The sequence below is a fragment of the Lacerta agilis genome, chromosome 16 (genome assembly GCF_009819535.1).
Source record: "Lacerta agilis isolate rLacAgi1 chromosome 16, rLacAgi1.pri, whole genome shotgun sequence".
NCBI lineage: Eukaryota > Metazoa > Chordata > Lepidosauria > Squamata > Lacertidae > Lacerta > Lacerta agilis.
Window position 1 is genome coordinate 23262934 of NC_046327.1, and position 9570 is coordinate 23272503.

At 42.5% G+C, this 9570-nt stretch overlaps 1 long non-coding RNA gene across 1 annotated transcript in view; it reads right to left on the minus strand.

Annotated features, from left to right (window-relative positions):
- Nucleotides 1-8638, minus strand: part of LOC117060643 — a 92508-nt gene extending 83870 nt beyond the window's left edge. Inside the window, exon 1 of the long non-coding RNA XR_004428018.1 lies at nucleotides 8563-8638. This is a non-coding gene — a long non-coding RNA (uncharacterized LOC117060643). The remainder of the gene's footprint in view (nucleotides 1-8562) is intronic.
- Nucleotides 8639-9570: the final 932 nt, after the last annotated feature.

Sequence of the window (9570 nt, forward strand, 5' to 3'; positions counted from 1 at the left end):
AAGAGAGCAGCAGCAGCCAGCCAGCCAGCCTTTCTGTTTGTACAAGATGCTTAGAGAAAGAGAGAGGGCAGGAGGATTGCTTTCCCATCTCTTCCCCCCCCCTCTTCCAAACTAAATTTAGTCCAAGTGAGGTGGTTTGTTATTGCCGCCACCACTTGACATGCTACTCCTTGTTTTCCAAGCAAGCTTGGGAAAATAATTCAACTCTGCTGGTGCACAAGGGGAGGCTTAACAGAGGTGGCTTGCTGGTTGCACACTAGCATGGTGAATCTTCCTCAACAGCAACGTGGTCCAGCCAAGACCCCCTTCTTTGGAGGTCTTTAAGTGGAGGCTTGACAGCCATCTGTCAGGAATGCTTTGATGGTGTTTCCTGCTTGGCAGGGGGTTGGACTGGATGGCCCTTGTGGTCTCTTCCAACTCTATGATTCTATGATTCTTCTTGGTGGAGACGAGGATGCTGAGTTGGCCCATGCAAAGGAGGCAGTAGCCTTGAGGGACAGGGTGGATCGCCAGTACTGCCTAATTAATATTACCGTATACATTGCTGACTGGGAAGAGAAAAAGACTTAGGTACAGACTATGTGAAGGACTGCACAATATGAACCTGCCCAGGTTATTCTGCTGGCAGCTAAAGACTATTTTATCCCAACAGGCTTTTGGGAACTGACTGCTTTTAAGGAAGGGATCTTATTGTGCTGTACTGTAGTTCTCTCTCCCCACCTATCTGCATTTAAATAGATGTGGGTGTTTTTGTTTTTGCATTGTTTTAATTCTATAGATAGAAGGTTATGGTTAAAAAGTATTAAACTATGTGCTTTAAACTGTGCATGTTTTATTGGTATTTGTTTTAATTTTTGTGAGCTGCCTTGAGGCAGAATGAAATAAAATAAAATAAAATAAAATAAAATAAAATAAAATAAAAATTTAAAATAAAAAGGCACTGCTGAGCAAAGGACACATGCCCCCCCAACCCCAGCATGGCATGCATGGCACATTCTGCATGGCAGGGGCTCCCTGAAAATGATCTCACACAGAGCATCCCTTCCTTATTGCCTGAATGAGAGTTAGTTCTTCAGCCAAGGCTAAATAGTTTCTCCTTGCAGCAGAGGCAGCACATCCCTTCTGCTCGGTGGCAGCATTGGCATCACTATATCACAGCCTGTTCATAAACAAAAAGTGGGAAGCCTCTGTGTGCATGGAGCTCCACATGCACATCACAGCCTCTGAATTAAATAACTATTTGCTTGTTCATCTGCTCACTGGATTGACCTATATGCTAACAATGGATAACCAAAAAAGCAGCATTAGCTTGGCAAACTGTCCAGGGGATGTTTTTTGTATATTGGAAAGGTCTAACTATGACTTCTTCCCCCCCACCCCACCCCACCCCATTTTTCGCCCTTTCCCTTTTTGCCTTTTGTCTGTAATTTATGGTAGATGCTTCCTTGAGGGTCTGCTTCCTTCCTCATGGTCTGTAAATGTTATGACATTCTGATCTTCAGAGCCTTTGCATCTTATTAGATTTATCTTTGCATATATTAAGCCTAACTGCGGTGAAATTTATGATAATGGTGAATTTTACAAACTGCATGGAACAGGAAATATGTAAGTCACAATTTACACACTTCTTGCTAATGCTGCAGTATTTGCAGGCTGATACATATAGTGCTTTTCGAGCAGTGTTTAAAATCACATTTAAATCCAGGAATAAACCTGCTTAAACCCTGAGTTTTGAGTAATTATCTAAGGCCCAATTCTTCCTCATATGAAAGCACAGCACCCACATATGGAGCAATAGGTGCACTGGCAGGCAGGCAGGCAACATATAGTATCCCAGCCCAGGACATTGGAATGTGCCATCTATAGCAGCCATTGAGTCCTTCCCTCTCCTAGTGTGAACATTACTCAAGTGGTGGTGCCTACTGTCTCACTTATAATTAATCCAGGGGTGGCTGTGCCTGTCGTTGGCTCTTGCTTTATCGGCTGCTGGTCTCTCTGCTTTCCACCCTCCCATTCCCAGTGGGCTTCAGCCACCCCTGTATCTCATGTATTCCTTGGAAATGCTTCCCATGCATTTAAAAGTGCAGTAGCAGCATTCTCTCCTGCAGCACCTACACTGTTAAAAGGTAGCGCCTCCACTCCCATCGTCCAGCCCAGATCATCCAGCCCCAGAGGCCTTCTGGTGGTTCTCTCATTGCAAGAGGAACCAGGCACAGAACCTTTATGGTAGTCACGTGCCCCCTGTGGAACGGCCTCCTGGCAGATGTCAAACAGATAAACACCTATGTGGTTTTTAAAAGAAACCTGAAGGCAGCCCTGTTCAGGGAAGTTGTTAGTGTTTAATGTATTGTGTTTTTGCTATTTTTTTGTTGGGAGCAGCCCAGAGTAGCTGGGGCAACCTAGTCAGATGAGCATCATATTATTATTATTATTATTATTATTATTATTATTATTATTATTATTATTATTAATGTAAGGGAGTGAAGCTTTTCCTGCATGCAATCCACTATTCTCACAGTAGATCTATGTTTAAAAAGGGATGAGGGAATTGTGTGTTATCACATAGAACCATAGAATTGTAAAGTTTGGAGGGATCCTGAGTATCATCTAGTCCAACCCCCCTTCAATGCAGAAATATGTAGCTGTCCCATATGGGGATCGAACCCTGCAACCTTGGCGTTATCAGCACCATTGTCTAACCAACTGAACTATCCCATGGCTGGTAAAAAGAACTGGGAAATGTGATCTTAAGAACCCCTTGTTGCTCTTTCGCAGGCAACTTTGCTCATGATTCAGGACGTGAGTGGGAGGCTGGGGAGAGATTTCACAGTGGGGGTAAAAGATTCTCAGTAAGGTTCAGAGACCCCTGTTGGATATCTTCAAGACTGAATAAAAACAGTTTGACGGCATTTATTATGGTTACTTCTTAATTCTCCTTAACTATTAACTCAAGTCAGTTGCCCTCTTTCAAGCAAACACGTTTGTGCCTTTGGCATGCATATACCTAATGCAGCCTTCCTTAACCTGGTGACCTCCAGGTGTTTTGGTCTAAAACTCCAAACAACCGGGCGTGCTGGCAGCGGCTGATGGGAGTTGGAGTCTAAAACATCGGGAAGGCACCAGGTTGTGGTAGGCAGACCTAGCATACATCTATTTCGTGATTTATAACAATAAATTATATGAATCATGAGTTGCTGGTGGGATATGAGATTGCCTCCTAACCTCCCTAGAGGGGACTCCTTTTGGTCTGGATCTGGCTGAAGGTGGCTTGTGTAATACCCTACTGATCATTTCTATAGAGAGAAAAGTGCAGCGATCCTGACCCAGGCTACTGTGACCACACAACTAAGGCATATAACACAGTGCAACAATTTGATTGTCAGCTGTGAGTTGGCAACACTGCAAGGCAAATTGCAGCCGAACCTATCCATTTACACTAATGATGGGGATATTCATATACTGTAGACTTGATATTTTTTGCAAATAGGAACAGGTAAACAAAAAGCACAGGTAATCCATTGCAAAAGAGTCTTTTGTTTATTTTGACATCTTACCATTTAACTTTAATTAGGTCCAAGTAAACAGTTTACAGTGGTTAATTTATTGTGTGCAAGATGCCTCACAATATAACTGTATGTCATTTCCAGTTCTCGGAAAACTATTTGCCAAGTGAAGCTATTCTGCAAAGTGATCTTGTAAAATCTTTTGTGTTGTGAACCATTATCTATGTATGGCCGCTCACCAATCAGGTTGGGTTGGTTAGGCAGACTGCATGTTGCAGTGCGTTTCCTCAGTGCAAGCAAAGCACACCACAGAGCAGACTCTCCAAGTAAGAAGTGGCACAAATCTTCAAAAAGACATTTGTATACATTGACTCATTGGTAAACCCAATGCCTTTCTGAGAATCAGCTGTGTATATATAAAAGTTTCTCAGATGGCTGTTATTTCTTGGGTTGGGAAATTGACGTGCTAAATGCAGTCACACATTTATCATCATATCTACTTTAGCCCACATTCCCCACTGGGGGTGCAGTTCAAGATTCCCTTTGCTGGCTTCAGCTTACTACCCTACTAGTCTGCCTTTGAAGCTGAGATGCTTTGGAGTCCTTAGCCTAACCACACCCCAAGCCACCTCAGGGTTACAAAAGTCTTGAACAGATGCGCCAAGCAGAGAGGGGGAAGGGCCCCAATACTTTAATGAATGGGCTGGGCCTCCTCAAAGTTCTGCAGCAGCTGGGATAGATTAATTGAATTTTTATTTGTAAGAACGACCATTGCCTAAAGCAGAATCGATGCTAAAGTTTAAAGCAGCAAACATGTGACCAGTAAAGCAGTGAAACAATTAGCAAGATCCGGTGGGATTTCAAACTCACAGTAGGTAGCTATGGGATTGAATACAAGGCTTGTGACCTAGGTTTAGTTCCCTTTCCACTCAAAATTCTTGTCAACTCCTCCTATTTGGCCTCTTTGGCCAAATGTGAACCTTTGGTACTAACTGGTTAGGACCTACAAATGGATGCCATCCCTCCTGGGAGGGGAGTTGTTAAAAATGTATTAAGGAGAACCTCAAAACTGACTGTTCCTCATTCCTGTCCTCCTGACTCGTCTCCAGAAGCAGGGTCACCCCTTCTGAGCAGTTAGTAAAGGTAAAGGGTAAAGGGACCCCTGACCATTAGGTCCAGTAGCAGACGACTTTGGGGTTGCGGCACTCATCTCGCTCTATAGGCCGAGGGAGTCGGCGTTTGTCTGTAGACAGCTTCCGGGTCATGTGGCCAGCATGACTAAGCCACTTCTGGTGAACCAGAGCAGCACACGGAGACGCCGTTTACCTTCCCGCCAGAGTGGTACCTATTTATCTACTTGCATTTGACATGCTTTCGAACTGCTAGGTTGGCAGGAGCTGGGACCAAGCAATGGGAGCTCACCCCATCGCGGGGATTTGAACCGCCAACCTTCTGATCGGCAAGCCCTAGGCTCAGCGGTTTAGACCACAGTGCCACCCGTGTCCCAGGTCTTCTGAGCAGTTAAGACACCATAAATGTTAGGCTCTGCCTCTCTTTGAAGTGTTTTCACTCCAGCTAGTCATTAAAAGAGCTTGTAACTAAGAACTGCAGTCTTGAGTTTGCATATAAAACTTTTAGAAGACATCTGAAAGCAGCCTGGTATAGGGAAGGGTTTTTTTTTTTTTAAGTTTAATGTTTTATTATGTTGGGAAGCAGCCCAGAGTGGCTGGGGCAACTCAGTCAGAAGGACAAAAATAAAGACATCCCTATTTTCATCGGAGAAATGCGGGAAGGTATGTAGATATATATCATCTCAATGATCTGCTAGTTTCCAAACGCTTCTCACAGGCATAGAATACACAGCAATCTATTCCTATAACCTGTGAACAACTGTTCTGTTAGAAACTGCCTCTGCTTTTTTGCTTTTTTTATTTTCTCTTGCTGAAAACTGCTTTCCTGTTTTCAGGTGAACTACAGACCCCTTAAAATCCTGCAGATGATAGAAAAGATCACCTCATGCCAGACTGCTTCTGTCTGATAACCTTTTGTTTCTTCCTCCTTAATCAAATCTTACCTTGCTCTACACTGCCATCTACTGGGTGAAGTAATTAGCACCAATGTTACAGGTACTTTTGCCTTGCAGTACTGTAATAATAAACAGCCACACAGCAAACACCTGCAAGCCTACCTTATTTCATGGGTATTTAAAAAGGCATAAGGAAAGTGGGCAGCTTTAACAATTCCACAAGCTACTGGTAACTGTCCAGTAGTCGTGGCTAAAGATCAGGAAATAGCAAAGGCCTGCCTCAGCGAAAGATAAGCACTTTTTAAGTCACATTGATTTCAATCAGAGAGTTAACTACGTGCTCAGGCTCTCTCACTCAAATCAATGGGATTTAAAACTGCCAAACTTTGCCTGGATTGTGCCCTATATTTTGGCCATGCTCTGTGAAGAATTCCTATATGTGTGTGCAGCTGTAAATGAAAACATTGCAAGCAATAGTAAATGGACATTTCATTTGAAAAGAGGACAGATAAAAAGAGAAATTGTGTGCACAGAAAAGAATCAGGTTGGTGCAAGGGACAGCTAACCTTTCCTGCTAATAGCAAATCCAGGTGATGAGAGCCAACAGGATTGAAGCCCAAATGGGACCACAATGAGAATTAAGAGGGAGGAAGGGAGAAATATGGTGTTTGCAAAGAAGTAATTAAAGGGGGGGGGGAGTTCAGTGAGGATTAAGCATGCTCAGTAGCCAGATAATGTTTTGCATTAGCCAGGGGAAATGGAAACAGGAGAAATAAAATGCCCTGCTCATAGCTTATAGGCTAATATGTACACATTAGCGGCTTTAAATGCAGTGAGGTCACTTCCCCCACCCACTGCATTTCAAGTTGCTTTTTTTGTTTGCTGTTCACACCAGAAAGGGAACACGGATTAATTTAGGACTGCTATATGTCTGTTATTTCAAATTCGGAATTGACGTCTGGGCGGCACTTTGTCCTGGATTTTAGGCAAGTCAAAAAATTTGCGACTTTCCTTAAAAAGGCTCAACAATTTTAGTGGTTTCCTAAATATATATATATATAAGTTCTATCCATGGATAGATGGCCATCCAACCTTCAATGGATGAGAGTTCACAAGCTCCCGAGGGAGTCCGTTCCACTGAATGACCGTAAGAGAATTGTGGAGTTGGAAGGGACCACAAGGGTCATCTAGCCCTTTTTGTTCAATTTGGGGCTCAAACCCATGACCAGGGGATTAAGAGTCTCACGGTCTACTGACTTAGCAAGCTCTAAGTTTGTAGCCTCTCTTGCCCCTTGGTATAGAATTAAAGACTGAACTGGGCCTCTGAGTATGTACAGTACAAAAAGAAGGGCTTTTTCAACATCCCTGTCCATCCTGGAATGGAGGGAGGTTTAAAGAGCTCTTTGGTCTCTTAGCTCTCAGGAGAGTGAGTCAGTGGGCTGAGATAATATTGTTGGTTCTTCAGCCCTGGCTCAGTTTGAAATATTGCTCTGTAGATAGATAGATAGCGCTCTCTCTCTCTCTCTCTCTCTCTCTCTGTGTGTGTCTGTGTGTGTGTGTTCACACATACACACATTGTTTGCTGCACAGGGGGGGAAATATATTCAGTGCCTTCAATACACAGATTGGAAGAACAAGACCTTCCAATTCTCCCCAACTTCCCACTTTTTCACAACATGAAAGAAAATGCTTTTGAGTTTTTCAGAAGCCCCTAGGATGAGCAGGCAACTGCAGGTATATTTTTCTGCTAGTGGAGAAGACACATGGAATAACATTTATCTCCAGAAATCCCCTGTAGGTTTCCTCCCACAAATGCCCTGCACACCTTTGGAGTTTCATCTGTGGCTCTGCTCAGTTGAAGTATATGAAAGCTAGCAAAGAATACATCAGAGAAGAAAGCACTGCCACTAATTGCCTTGTTTACTTATTTTCCAGGCGGCTGCCAGCTATACTTAAGGCTGTAACTGCACTGTAGGATAACTTAGGTTGCAAATGGGGTTGCTTGCCATTCATTCTCTAAAATTAGCTTTGTGGGTTCCCCCCCACTTTAAATACTGCATGTGCAGCTTTAAAAAAGAAAAGAAAGGCAAAGGCTACTAATATCAGCTGCACTGATGGAAGGAACAGAGGAGTGAGGAGGCAGATGAATATAATATCAGCCTGCTCCAGCTGAATTATCCCTCTGCTACAGAACCATCTACCATCGCATATCCTGTGGGATGGTTTCCAGAAGAACAAGACAGAGAGACAAGCAAGACCTCAGACCCTGCTGCATGCACCTGGACTATCTCTTCCTCCCCACCAAGGGTCATTTTTACTTACTTACTTACTTACTTACTTACTAACTACTTACTTAAGCTATTTGCATACTACTCAATCACTGGAATTTCTAAGTGCTGTACATTAAAAAAAAAAAAAATCAAAAAGCTTGCCACGTGACGTATCAAATAAAATGAATCCCCAAAACTCACAATGGTGAAAATCAATTAAAATTAATAATGAAAGCAAACAATTCCTTAAAATGCCTGCTGGGTTAGAAAAATCTTTGTCTAGCGCCTGAAGTTCAACAGATTAAGGCCACAACCTTATCTGGTTACTTTAAAATAGTACCGCATGTCTCTTTAAACGAGTGTACATTTTATTAACTTGTTGCTGTCACTTTAAAGCCAACAGTTTATAGCCAAGTATTCATGTTATATTTTAAGGAAGTAGTTAACTACCCTGTTAAAACACTTCAACCAAATTGCCCTTTTATTCTCTCTAGCCAGTTAAGCCTCACCAACATGATAACTGCAGATTCAGCTGGAAGTCTCTTTTCTAACCCTTTATTGACCTACTGAAGTACAAGTGTGTCTTCATGCACGAACCAGGAAATCTTCCTTCTAGTACTTCTTCCAGTTCCCAGAAACCAACATCCCAAACTGCCTCTCACTTTGTTCCTCAGCTGAGCAGACAGGTTCTTCCCTTGTCTCTTCAGTCTGAGTCAGGTTTTTGGGCTATTCCCCAAAGACTTTGGACACCAAGCTGCCCTACCTTGCTTCTCAGGTCTCCCTTCTTCTTCACCTGTCCTGGTCATCTGCTGCCTCCTTCTTCTAGCTGATTCTGTAACACCAACAGCTGCTCTTCTGGCCAGCACCTGGCTATATATACACTTCTTGTGGCCCTTCTGCAGTAGCCCCAGCCAATCACACTGCCTAACTGAAAATTCTAACCCTGCATCCACCAATCAAAATATGCAGGCTTTCAATCCCTCTTTTGCATACTGAGAATTCTAATTCCAACCTTCCTCACAGGTGTCAGTTGATGCCTCAAGCAACAGTTAAACAAACTTTCACTGGACCAGAGTGAAAACTTCCTGCATCAGATACATTACAATACAAATGTCAGAACACATGAAACAATACCTGTTAAAACCTAATTCACTTACACAGGATTTCTTCAACCAGGCCTTTGTGGCTGATTAATATTCCACAGCCTTTTAAATGGGTTTGTGGGAGGGAGGGGTTATTGTTTCTATTTTAACTGTTAATTTGTGCTTTTATCTTGTATTTTTATGTTGTGAACTGCCCTGAGATCTTTTGCTGAAGGGTGCTATACAAATAATAGTAATAAAATTAATAATAATAATAATAAATCCACCAAATCAAGAAAAATACGCCTAAGCAAAGAAGGTATATAGCAGTTTCAAGTTTCCCCCCAAAATACTGAATCCTAGTCCAATTGAGTTTGTAATTATCCATTGGTGTCTCTTACTTAGGGCTGGTGTTTGTGGGTGACCAGTAGCTGTGAGGAATCTTTGGCCCATCCTGATACCCCCAAATACATTAGCCACAATCCAACAGAGTATTAAGCATGCAGAAAGCCATTGAAACCAAAATACCATTATACTGAAAGCCATCAGTAGCATTTATCTTCAAAAAATAGTACTACATACTTACCACAAACAAAATACAGAAAAAATACGCTTCTGGTCTTCTGTGTCTCACATTTCCAAGCAGCTCTTTTTTAATGACTTCAGGGTAGCCCATCCTTTTGTTACAC